The sequence below is a fragment of the Ictalurus furcatus genome, chromosome 3 (genome assembly GCF_023375685.1).
Source record: "Ictalurus furcatus strain D&B chromosome 3, Billie_1.0, whole genome shotgun sequence".
NCBI lineage: Eukaryota > Metazoa > Chordata > Actinopteri > Siluriformes > Ictaluridae > Ictalurus > Ictalurus furcatus.
In genome coordinates, this window is record NC_071257.1 from 1,525,766 (window position 1) to 1,539,409 (window position 13,644).

At 44.6% G+C, this 13,644-nt stretch overlaps 1 long non-coding RNA gene across 1 annotated transcript; it reads right to left on the minus strand.

Annotated features, from left to right (window-relative positions):
• Positions 1-3,614: 3,614 nt before the first annotated feature.
• On the minus strand, positions 3,615-7,615 carry LOC128605155 (uncharacterized). Its single transcript, XR_008385483.1, has 2 exons — positions 3,981-7,615; positions 3,615-3,863 (listed from the first exon to the last, which is right to left on the minus strand). It is a non-coding gene; the product is annotated as an uncharacterized LOC128605155 (long non-coding RNA).
• Positions 7,616-13,644: the final 6,029 nt, after the last annotated feature.

Below are 13,644 nucleotides of genomic sequence, written 5' to 3' on the forward strand. Positions count from 1 at the left end.
CATTAACATTCCTTTCCTTTTTTGGCTAAATAACCATCAGTGGCAAAATTATTGGCGCCCCTTTTGGTAGGCTTTATAGAGTGCCTATAACGTCTAAATCACTTTCTTTCTCTCTTATCGGTTGCTCCTCTTGATATCTGCGCTTCCATCACGCCGTCAATCCAACTCTCACCCCATTTTGCATTCAAATCAGATATTTCACTGTAATCGAGACTTGGCACTCATCCATCTCATCCCTTTCTCTCTTTCCTGACCTGCCCTTTTCAGCCGGGGTCACAGGAAGTGCCCCTGCCCCTCTTTCCTGACCCTACTGAGCATGTGTGAACAGCAACGACTCATCCTGCAGGAAACAGGAAGTGCCCTCACACACGATAAGAAAGGGTGTGTGTGTGTTTACAGTTGCCATCGAAATGATTCAACCCCCATTGCAAATCAGGTTTATTGTCAAATAAACAGTCTTTCAGCCGTTTTTGACGAACAAAAGCGATTGAAATAGTTCAACACGACGAACGCTTCAAGCGGTTTCCCCAAATTCAGCTGACTTCTCCAGTCTCAAAATTATTCACCCCCTTCATGGGAAGCATCTTTAGTACTTTTGCTGTTATGACCTGCTGCAAACGAGATGCAGAGCTTCTGGCAGCGTTCCTGAGGAATCTGATCCCGTTCCTCGTGAGCAACGGCCTCCAGTTCAGTAATATTCTTGGGTTTGCAAGCTGCACCCGCCGCCTTCAAATCCCACCAGAGATTTTCGATGGGGTTCAAGTCAGGTGACTGTGATGGTCCTGTAGAATCTTCCAGGACTACTTCTGCAACCTTGGTGGAATTTGACGTATGCTTGGGATCAGTGTCCTGTTGGAAGGTCCAATGACGCCCAAGTTTCAGCTTCCTCATAGACTGCATGACGTTTTCTCCTAGGATTTCCTGATACTTCAATGAATCCATCTCGCCTTCCACACGCTCCAGTGCCAGAGGATGAAGAGCAGCCGCAGAGCATCACCGAACCACCACCATGCTCGACTGTGGACAGAGTGTTCTTTCTTCATTCTTCTTCCTCCAGACGTACCGCTGATCCATCGTGCAGAAAAGTTCCAGATTTGTTTAATCGCTCCACAGAACAGAATCCCTAAACTTCTGTGGATTATTTATATGATTTTGAGACTAATTTTCTTGTGCTTTTGGGTCAGTAGTGGTGTACGTCTTGGAGTTCTGGCATGGAAACCTTCTGCGTTTAGTACGCGCCTTACTGTGCTCGCTGAAACCTCAGCGTCTGTTACACCAGGTCTTGCTGCAGGTCTTTTACAGTCGCTCGAGGGTTATTCACACCCTGCCTTCTCACAAATCTGCTTCCTTTTTCTGCCCCGTCCAGGTATTTCATACATTTTCTGCCCCGAGCCAGTTCAGGTATTTCATGTGTTCCAGCTCAAGCACACCTGCTGCAGCGAATGAAGCCCTTGATTCATTAATGTGTGTTTTGCATATTTGACCTGTTGTGAGGGATTCTGTTCAGGGGGGTGAATCATTTTGAAACTGGAGAATTCATTATAAGTTGCATTTTCAGTTGAATTTGCGGAAACCGCTTGAAGCGTTCGTCGTGTCGAACTATTTCACTCGCTTTTGTTTGATTTGTTCGTCATAAAAGCTGAAAGTCTGTACATTTTGACAATAAACCTGATTTGCACTGGGGGTCGAATCATTTTGATTGTAACTGTATGTATGTCTGAAGTTATGCAGTTACATCCAGAGGGTACTGGTGTGTTTGCATGTTTGCGTACGTGTGTGTGTGTGTGTGTGTGTGTGTGTTCAGGAGCATGTTGGAATTTATTCAAGATTGCGTGTCAGGAATGTCTTCAGTTTATGTGATAATCAGCGCACACACACACACACACACACCAGGTGGATGAGTCTGTGCATGAGTCACAGATATTAAGACACACACCGTCGTCTTTCAGTCTGAATCCACTTGTTCATCTGATACGGGTATGTTGGGAATTGATTGTTGCGGTTCATGTGTTTCCTGCATTTTCTCTTTCTCACACACACACACACACACACACACACACACACACACACGCACAGTGTCAGGGTGTGAGTGCAGAGGCCTCAGTCACATTATTCCACACGACAGTGATGTGGAGCCAGCTGTAATCTCAGGCTTTAATCACACCACGTGTGTGTGTGTGTGTGTCTGGTGTCCAGATTCTGCCACTTAACCCACCCCCAAGAGAGATCAGAAGGGACAGCTTAAACAGCTTCAGTCCAGCTACCCGTAGGGAATACGCGCACACACACTCAATTTTCAGTAATGATTTGGAAAAGCTAACAAGTAATGGAAGTCTGTCTCGACTTTTTTATATATATATATATATTTTTTTTTTTAAATAAATATTTGCGGTAAACGACATCCAGACTTCCAATGTGGCCTTCTGTAATCTCACCCTTAAAGGTTCTTTGGTTTTTTTTTGTTTATTTTTCCCCATCTGAGGCAACTCCTGAAGGTTTTATGTAGAACCTCACACAAGGGCCGTTTCCTGTCTCAAGCACTATGGTAATACAGTAAAAACCCCTGGGTGCGACTGCGTGTCCTCCTATCCAGGGTGTGTACGGGCTAGGCCCGGATCCACCTCCAGTCTGACCAGGATCAGGTCCGCGTTCACGGTTAATAATTGAATAATTTTCCTCTCACAGATATCCTTCCACAGGATTGTAACATTTAGTGGTTAGCATGTTTGCCCCGTACCTCCGGGGTTGGGGGTTCGAATCCCGCCTCCGCCTTGTGTAGGCAGAGTTTGCGTGTTCTCCGCGTGCTTCAGGGGTTTCCTCAGGGTACTCCGGTTTCCTCCGCTGGTCCAAGGTCATGGCATTTCTAAATTGTCCGTAGTGTGTGATCGTATGTACGAATGTGCCCTGCGATGGGTTGACATCCCATCCAGGGTGTTCCCTGAGTTTCCCTGGGATGGGCTCCAGGCTCCCCCGCGACCCTGTGTAGGATAAGCGGTGAATCCAAACATTGGGAGCTCAGTGGTTAAAGGCTCTGGGTTATTGATCAGAAGGTTGGGGGTTCAAGCCCCAGCACTGCCAAGCTACCACTGCTGGGTCCTTGGTCAAGGCCCTTAACCCTCGATTGCTCAGTTGTATAAATGAGATAAATCTAAGTCGCTCTTGATAAGGGCGTCTACCGAATGCTGTAAATGTATAGGGTATGTTCGGGTGCCAAAAAGTGATCCAGTTGTCCAAGATGGCTGCTTCCACCATATAGTTTCAGCTACACTGTTACACTTTTAATAAAATGGGTTCCTCAAAATGGGGACACTCTTTAAAAAAATGAATGTACGTAGACTGATGCAGTAGAAGAACCATTTTTCTTTCCCTTAAGAGCCATTTTTGGTTCCCTAAACAACCTTTTCATTTCATCTATATAACACTAACATTTCGAGATGTTGCGCAAGAGGAGCGAAACTTTTATTGTCCCACCGGGGGCTTTTTCCTGCCATCTGCTTGTCGTTAAATTACGATCAGAACGTTAAAAAACAAACAATTGGAACATAAAACCGTAGAACCGCACACAACGTACATATCGCTGCGTCACTTTTTGGCCTTGAGAGGCTTCACAGATGTAGAAATTGTGAACCGGTTTATTTGTTATTTATGAGTTTTAATATTGATTGCTCCTTTACCAGTTTTAAGCAACCCTGAGGCGAAAAAAGAAGGAACAGCATCACAAGTACATTTGTCACAACCATGAACTATGCAACACACACACGCACACATGCCTGGAATCCCTGTCTTATCTTCTGGGTCTTCTGGAATGTGAGGCGTGAGCCTGAGCAGTACCCAGGTCAAAGGTCAACAGAGATCAATCATTCCTAGGATTTTTTGGAATATAAACACCTAATGGTTAATTCCGTATATAACAAAGCTGTCTATACGGCTTTTGTCCGTTCTTCGTGTGCGAGTGTGTGGTGTTCTCATTCCTGCCATACCTGAGCGTGTGAATGAGCCACTGATAACAGATAACAAGTGGTGAGTTGTAAAGGATGTGGATAGTGTGTGTGTGTGTGTGTGTGTGTGTGTGTGTGTGTGAGCAAGAGCTCTCGATGACTGATTTGAAGTGGAGGTCGTGTATTCACTTTGTGCACTCGTGTCACTAAGCAAGATGAGCTGAGGACTCTTCCAGGTAAGAACTGATTTAGAATTCGCTGGTATTTCGGTCCGGACTTCACCCCGGTAGTCGCACCTGCTGTGACATCGATTAAAAATAAGTGGTCTGTTTCCACTAGCAGCAATACATAAACATGCGATGGAGCTACCACCACCGTGTTTCAGTCAGTGGAAAGTCACGTGAGCAGTCGTTTTCGCCGCATTTCCTCGACTCCATCGCGTGGAATCCAGGTCGATCTGATCTGATCCAGTGTCCATTCTTAGCAAGGACCTTTTGCATTCTTGAGGTTTGCAAGTGGTTTGTATGTTGTGGTTAAACCCACTGAGGTCATAGTGGTTCCTCTCTTTTATCTGTTCAACAGTCTTCCTTCAAAAGTGAAGGTATTCTTCGTTAATGCTACGCGAGCAGAGACCTTGGCCTTCGTTGACGTGTACCAGCGGTCGTATGTTGCGACTAGACCCTCTGAGGTCGTGCCAGTCCTCTGTTTATCCGGTAGGTATGTTTGTTGACTTGTTGCTATGGCGAAGCTCACTGGTCCGTTTCAGTTTTTCAACAAACACTTGAAGCGCATCCGACGGTTTCACAGTTCAAACGCCACGCCCACGGACATCTCTAGACCTTTTCTGACCGCTGAACAGCCGGTACTCTGATGCCATTTGCTCTGATGGGAATCCCAAAGGGTTGGGAGTCGCATTTTTTGTTAAACGTATTGAATGTCGCATTCTTCACGTTAATTGTTTATTTCATAGCCAATACTTTCGTACATGTTCTTGTTTCTATAGTAAGAACTTTAAAAATAAATAAATAAATAAAAGCGTGTAATTGTTTGTTTATAAGGGGAAGTTTTCTGTAAGGACATGTTTTATGGAAGGAGTCTCCAGTGTCAGCGCTTTGTAACGGGTTCTCCGTGGTGGGAATAACTGCGTACGAGTGCTGTACCGTGTAAATTGCTTTGAGGACGCCGCACGCAACTATAAACGGATAAAAAGTATGAGTAGCTTTCGGGAAATTGCGAAAAGAATATAAAAAAGAAAGAAAAAGTCTTCAGGATGTGCTGCTTTAGGAAAATAATCCTAAACATAGGGCTGGGTACAGTGCTCTGCTTCCCCACACCGTCCTGTCGCTGATTATTTTACTATAGTGGCACGACACGAAAAAAAAAAAAAAACCCCAAACCTTTTAGCGCCGTTCTAAATTGCTCTGTGTGTAAACCGAGGAAACTTCTTTATTGACCCCAAATTGTGCAAAATGGAGACACTGGAACTTCTCGAGGGTGTTTCTCACCAACACGACTCTTTCGGTTACTGTGCTGTGAGCAAACCGCGTCGCTTCCTCTAGCAGGAAATGACACGTCGCAGATGCCCCTGAAATCACAAGCGTCACCCACTTGCTCCTTCTTCATTCATAAGGTAATCTTTCAAAGCGATCGGACGCAGAAATCTTCCTCGCGCTTGTTTAGACAAGCGGTGTGGAGTAATGGTACATAACGACATGAATGAACACACACACACACACACACACACACACACACACCCGAACACGTACGAGTGAGCGGGAAACATGACGTCGTCCGACGGTTGACACATTTTCCTTTAGGATCACATGAGAAGTGACACACACACACACACACACACTGACATAGTGAGAAACATGTCTAGGCCCGCTACACGCTGACACAAGTGCTGAGCGATGAAGGCCGAAGGTCGTCTTGGTACATGTTGACAGATGACAGGAAACAGTTGGTATTAAAGAGGAAGTATGAGTGCGTGCATGAGCAGGGGTTTACATACAGGAGATTTCTTTTACACTGGATGACTCGTACAGCCCTTATACACGGCACACACTCGACACGTTTTAGTCACCCGGGGGGGAAAAAAGCGGGTTCGTGATTAACACTGTACGATATCAATACTAGATAGCGATTGGTCCGTTCGAACCGAACCCCTGTGCGTTCTCCACTTCGGTGCGGTTCTTCAGGCAGCCGAGAACGCCGCGATCACGCTCGGGCGTGCTCCATGACGAGAGGGTCCGAGCCGAACGATTCTCGGTTCGCTTCCGAGTTAACTCCGTAGCGTTAAAGAGATCAGCGTCCGAGTCGACTCGATTTCAGGAAGTGAATCAAAACTGTAGTGTGTGTTTGTGGTTTTGCTCTTTATATGCGCGGTGCAAAACTGAACCAAACGCCTTAAGCTGTAGTGTGTGTGTGTGTGTGTGTGTGTGTGTGTGTTCTCGAGAGAAACAAGAAACTCATTTCTGAGCAGTAACTGAACGGATTTGTGTTTTTGGTTCGTTTCATTTCGCGTGTGTGAAAGCTAAACCGAGCCGAGTAGCGAACGAATCAAAAAGGATCCGTTTTTGCTCCGATTCAGATTCGACTGTGTGTAAGAAAGGGCCTTGAGTCGCAGTGGTAATGCAGTGAAATGCTCGTAGCGTGGGTGTTTTAATGTAAACGATTCATCATGCTAGCAAAAAAAAAACCAAAAAAAAAACCAACCCACAGTTCTGTTTATTGACATTCCCGAGTGTTTACTGCTTCACCGTCGGGCTAGTTCTCAAAGAGCGACCGTTACACCCTCGAGCGAGACCACAACCGTCAAATTCTCTTATCCTGTAAGTCACTTTGAATAAAAGCGTCTGCCAAGTGAACGACTGTAAATGAAGTCAAATCTTCCAGATCCTTTAGACATTAGCGAGCAAAATAATAATAATAATAATAATAATAATTAATAAAGAGATGGTAAAGGCTCTCGTTCTGGCATTTCTGCTCCGGACCGAGATCTGTCCATGAAGATTTGGTTAATCTGTAGATAAAAAAAAACAAAAGGATACACAGACACGCAAATCCTGCTCCTGACCTTTAACCTTCGACCCCCTGCTGGATAGGGATGCTCTTCCTGCTTCCTGTTTTGGAACAGGAAACGGCGGCTGGTATGGAAGCAAGCCCGGCGAGTAGGGAAGTGATCTCATAGCAGCACCTGCATGGAGAAGGTTGGCGTGCTCATACGCGCGCACACACACACACACACACACACACACACGCGCACACACACACACGTACGTGTATACACAAACATATATTTCCCATGCAGCTGTGAGCAATAGGAAGTAAAGGAGACTGATGTGCCTTTCCCACACTTTACGTGTTTGCCTATGATCCATTTGGATTTTTTTCTTTTCTGGTGGGAATCATTATTAACGGAACTCTTTTTTTAAAATTGTATTTATTTCCCACGCTGATTCACGCCATCACAAGGGCGGGGGGACGAGTCACGTTAAGGATAGCGAATGAAATGGCAAAGATTATTAGGTCTGATTAGATGATTTAGATTTGTATTATTTTTCAGATAATTTTTATGAACAACAACGTAATATCATAACTGCATAATGTCATCGTGGGGGTGTACTTACTTACTGGATCATTCATATCGTTTCCATAACGACGACTTTTGCCGAGACATGTAGGTCGGACGTGCGACATGAATAAACGATCCCCGCCACCGCCACCCCCCTGTCTGTAATCGTCAATAAAGCGATCCTTTTCTGTAAGGACGTGATTGTTTAACGTTTACGGAAGGAGTCTCCAGTCCGAGCGCCCGATTCCGATCTTCCCGTAGCCGCAGCATTCTGTACAGGTTTTTTTAAAAATCGGCACTAGACGTTAACATCCGTATATTAATACACGGTATAACCATGGTGTCTGGGGTCTGCTCTCGTTCCGCGTGCAGTTTAACGGGGACGTCCTTTATCCCGCCTACATCCTTCCCAAAGTAGCTTCGTCCACTTCCTGTTTCCGAGACCCATGCGAAAACAAAACAGCACTGAGCAAACGAATACGTGAATATTGTTGTTATTAATGTATGTTCTTTGTTGATGTGACATGCGACAGATCGGACGTCAGATCGCCACACTTACTTACTGTGAAAAGCCTTTTACATGACAATTTTCTGTTTGTGTGTGTGTGTGTGTGTGTGTGTGTGTGTTGGGGGGGGGGGGGGGTTATAAGTGTGTCCTGTCCTTTATTCCCTCACTGGCTGAGTTCGAAAGAGAAGATTATGGTTTAACATCCAGGGCAGTTGTGGCGAGGGCGTATTGATCAGAGAGTTTGACGCCTTCCAGTTCTGGGGAAATGCCGCATGTATATGGGTTCATTGGCATGATTGTTGCCAAAAATATTATTATTATAAAAATTTAGAGTCGCGTGTGTGTGTGTGTGTGTGTGTGTGTGTGTGTGTGTGTGTGTGTGTGTGTGTGTGTGCAGTAGCTGAAACGAAACGATCGGAATTTTGTGTTATCTGAGCCACAGAGCACACATGTTTTGTCAGCCATTTCAGTTCCCTGTTTAAAATATCATCCCTTTTGATACGTTTCGTGTGTGTGTGTGTGTGTGTGTGTCTCTCTCGCTAGACGCACACACACACACACACACACACACACACACACACACACACACACATTGAGTAATAGTGGTGTATCTTGGCAGGCTGTAGTTTTTGCTGAGGTTACACAGAGATCTGGGCCATAGTGAAAGCCCATTGACACACATTCCTTACTAACGCACACACACACACACTAACGCACACACACACACACACACACACACACACACCCCCCCCCCCCCAGAGTTCCTCCTTTCTGAGTTTTCTTTTCACTCTGCCTGACCTGAAACCGAAATGAGACCTACATACTACTCCTATCCCAAAGAAACGCTAAATCATCTTCAGCTGCGGGAACGCCGCACGTTATCCTGCGATCTTAGCGTTTTTTTTTTTTTCTTTCCTCCCTTCTGCACTTCTTTGCTAATCCCTCTGCCACCTGCTGCTAATCTAACACACGTAAACGTAATTAAAACTGCCCACATCGTGGAAGCATGTGTACGCCAGGGCCGAAAGATGGAAACGGACAGGACGGAGGTCTGAGAGGAAAAGAACGCCTCACCGTCCTTAAATCCGTCGGACGATTTGAACTGGCGCGTTGATTTGATTCGATTTTAAAAGGAAGCGGTTGAAACCGGATCGATGGTCATAAACAGGTTTTGATCGATTTTACTTAATTTGTCGGTGAAATTTACTGAGATTTAAAATACTCTTTCGGTACATCATCATCATCATCATCATCATCATGGCCCTCCAGGATTTTGCGATCGCAGAAATGAACGCCAAGACGGAGCAAAAATATTCGGAGGAGATTGGGATTTTTCAAAATGGCCGCAGATTTGGGCCGGGACGCGTCACGTGACGTCATCACGACACGCATTCTTCTATCCGTGTGCGTCGAACACGATTAAAGCCGGTTCACAGAGAACGATAGCTATAAAGATAGTTAAAGGAGTGCCCACACCAACGCACGATATCGTTCGGTTTATTCCAAGCGCTGGAGTTTTGTCGTCTGCTGCTTTAAATGCTCAAGCTCTTCAAAGCAGGATGGATTCTGATTGGCTGTCAAAGTTTTTAGCGTTCGTCGGCTGGGGGGGAAAAAATATCATCCTGAAAGCGATTTAAACGATGTGGTTTCTCTGTGCTGTCATCGCTATAGGTGTGGGTTTGCACTCCTGTTGCTGTTCTTTTATATTTAGAACGCTTTTTTAGAACGTTATCGTTATGGTTATCGTCCTTGGCGTGAGTGCGGCTTTGCGGCTAGGTGGTCTCATTCACCGACAAACGTCACCGTGAGAGAGCGTACGAAACACTTTCATGTCGTTGCGGTTTCACCAATTCGAGAAGTTTCAGCACAAAAGACTCCGCAAGCTGCAGCGCAAATTTAAAAAAAAGCCGCAGCAAAATCGAGCGTTTTCGGCCGGGACGGTCACAAACGGCGCGAAATCCTGTACAGACCGACCGTCGTCGTGTGTAACGCACCGAGGAAAGCGCTATCCGCCCCCTCCCGCGCACACGAGCTCCCGGACGCTGATGATTGGCTGGTTTTGCTGTGATTGACAGGGGAGTCAGAGTTACACCATCCCTACCGCCCCGAGAGCACGGCTAGTTTTACTGAAGAATTTCCGACTTAAGACCGGAGCTCATGTTGTGTAAGAGTGTTACTCACTGCCACTTGCTAGAGTCACATGGTTTCAGTAAAAGATGTTCAAATTCTGATGAAATTAAGAACTCTGCAGAACACGGCCTACAGCGGAGAAAACTTCCTCTTACTGAGAATCTCGCCGGATCCGGCGCTTTCCTTCCGTCTTTCCACTCTCTAAACAACTCGCTTCAAAAACTTCCGAAACTGTCGACTCGGTAAAACACGACGGCTCCGAGAGGAAAGGGAAGAAGAGGGTTTTCTGTGCTATAAGAAACTGATGAATCAGATCCCTTCTAATTCGCTCTCAAGAAAAAAAAAAAAGGAGAAGCTTCTTACAACATAATGAGTGTATCTGAAGTGTGCGTGGTTATAAACGTGTATCAAATGAACGTGCTCTCGCTGGATTTTAGATAAAAACGAATGCCGTGGCGATACCCACGAACGTTGTACCAAAAAAAATAAAAATAAAAAAATAAATAAAAGCTGTAAACGTTATCGTTATGCGTTATATCGTAATTGTACGACGGGATCGTATTTTGGCCGGGCGATTTTAGCTTCCGACAAAGTTTCCGGGCGTAGCGTCCGTCGATTCCACCGTGTTTTCTTTCGGACACGCTCCCAGCTCGGACAGCCGGGCCTCGAGGAAAATCCCGTTTCCCCACTCGTAATTACGACTTTCCGGCCGCCGTCACGCGCGTTCGACTCGTGACTACGATCGTTCCGGCGTGACTTGATCCGTTTGGGTCCGAGTAAAAGAAAATGGAAGGATAATGAGCAAATGGCGACTCGAATAATATCGATATTGTTAATCTGCCAAAATTGTCCTTTCGTTTACTCGACTTTTGTCGTTTCCTTTTGCTTTAATTAAAAAAAGGTTCTCGTTTGCCTTGCGCTTTTCGTTCTGGTCCTTTCCTTTCTCTCGCTACGATCTCTCTCTTGCTCCCTCTCGCTCGCACTCTCTCACTCTTGCTCTTCTTTCCTTTCCTACCATGCTCCTCGTCCCTTCCTTTCTTCGTTCCTTATCCTTCCACTTCTCCTTTCCTTTCTTGCCCTCTTTTCTCCCTCAACTCTCGACCTTCCATCTTTCCTTCATTTTCTTCTCCTTTCCTTTTGTTGTCATGGCTTGCCCCATTACAGCTTTCCTTCCTTCTCTCTCGCGCGCTCTCGCGCTCTCTCTCTCTCTCTCTCTCTCTCTCTCTCTCTCTCTCTCTCACGCTCTCTCTCTCTCGCGCTCTCTCTCTCTCTCTCTGTATCTCCTGGGCAGAGTGAGACGATGTTCTGGAATGTGGAGAAACTGCTCGTCATTCACTCACTTTATTCACTTTTTATTCCGCTCTAACATGACTCATATCCAATTGGGTAACTTTTTTTTTTTATTCAGAAAGTTTCTTTACTTAAGGCAGAATACAATACGATCGTTAGTCCTGCGATTTAAATTCACGTCTATGTTTGGATTACACGGTAAGATCGTATAGTGATGCCTTCATCGCTCAGCTTTGGTTGGAGAACTGATGACAGGAAAGCCCTTCCTTGCAGGAGATCCTAAACTCAAGGCCTGTAGACGGACCTCGCCGCCATGCTGGGTCTGTAGCTCTTTGTCAGTTCCTTCAGTTTAAGCCAGCGATATTTCCACCTAAAACCACAAAGACCACACGACATTTAGGAATCGTCAACAAAACCATTTTTTTGTTAAACTTTATTAAAACGCGTCATCAACATAGATCTTCTATATATTCAACTTTTGTTCCTCTCTTTTCACTAAAAAAAAAAAACAAAAACAAACCAGGATCTACTTTTAAAAAAAGCGGGTGCTTCCCAGGATTGTAGGGGGAAATTTGTAACCCTGGGGAAATCCTATAACACTGCTGTCAATGCAGATGAGAATACTCCAGTAAAACATGTGCACAAATTTCCCCCCACAATTGTACTCCCAATGTGGGAATCTCCTATTAAAATAAATAGAGCTCTGCTAATTACAAATACATCTGCAAACGGTGCTGCGTGAGAATTTCTCAATACGTGAGAATTTGGTCGTTTATGGACGGTAGTGATTTTGCGTGAGAGAGCTGTTAAGTAAAGAAATGAAAACGTTAGACACGAGAACTATGGAGTAAGCGGAACTGTTCCTTTAAGTTCCATAATTCAGGAGAGGAGTATATGAAGTACATCTTTATAGAGTGTGTGCTCAGTGCTGGTCAGTACCAGCGTGATGCATTGTGGGATACGCAGCCATTACAGCCCACGTGGGGTCTATTTATTAAAGAGGACAGGAGGAGGGAATTAACCGCCGGGTTAACCCTGAGGTCTTTGGCAATGCTTACTCTGATGTGCGAGTCTTTTTGTTTTTATTTATTATAGTACGTTCAGCCAAAAATGGCTTACTTGTAATTCATGACCTTGGTTTCTATCTAAAATCACAAATCCAGATGACTTTGGACACGGAAAGGAACAAAATTACTTGAGCCTTGAAGCTCGTGATTCAAATCAAACCTGCTTAAGGTAAAGGTTAGCCAAACGTTTCCAGAATTTTCCCTTTTCTGAACTTCAGACACCAAATAAATCTTGCAGTTTGACTACATTTGAGCTGAAAAAAAGGGAACTTGGGGACATTTTTAGATGAACGATGATTAAACATTGTGTATTGTATACAACGCGATCAGACCTTCTTCATTTCCTTTAAGAAGATATGCGAGTGACTTTGAAATGATGAAATGAGTGAGAGACGGAAATCTAAGGCTAAACTGGACGTGTTTCTGAAGCACTTTTCGACACCCCATCGCACACAGCGGTGACTTTTCCTTAACAAGCGTTTCAGTTCACACCTGCTGTAAGAGTGGAGCGAAAATACAAGACCGCACATCCTGCTCTTAGACTCGCACCTCGTTCATTTGGGTTGCTCGTATTTTCTGGCCTGATTAAATATTTATTTTACTACTTTTGTAAGGAAATTGATGATAAACATGTAAGCAATAGTTTCAGACCGTTAGCTAGCGAACTTGACCAAAGTGTTTCCTTCATGTGCGTGGTATTTTTCATTTTAATATACAGTTTATTGAGATTTACTTTTTTTGAGTTGGAGATGTAAAGCAACATCGCAGAAGATGCTGTTGCTTGATGTATAATCAATCAGTCAGTCAACAAATAAACAAACCGATCAACCAATCAAGCAACAAATCAAACAACCAAGCAAATAAAGAATCAATCAACCAAACAAGCAATGAATCCACCAACCGACCAAAAAACCAACCAACCTATTAACCAGCCAACAAACTGACCAAACAACCAACCAACAAATTAACCAACCAACCAAACAACTAATTATCCAACCAATCAACCAACTAATTAACCAATCAACCAACTAACCAACCATTTATCCAATTAACCAACCAACCTATTAACCAACCAACAAACTGACCAAAAAACCAACCAATTAACCAACCAACCAAACAAACAACTAATTATCCAAC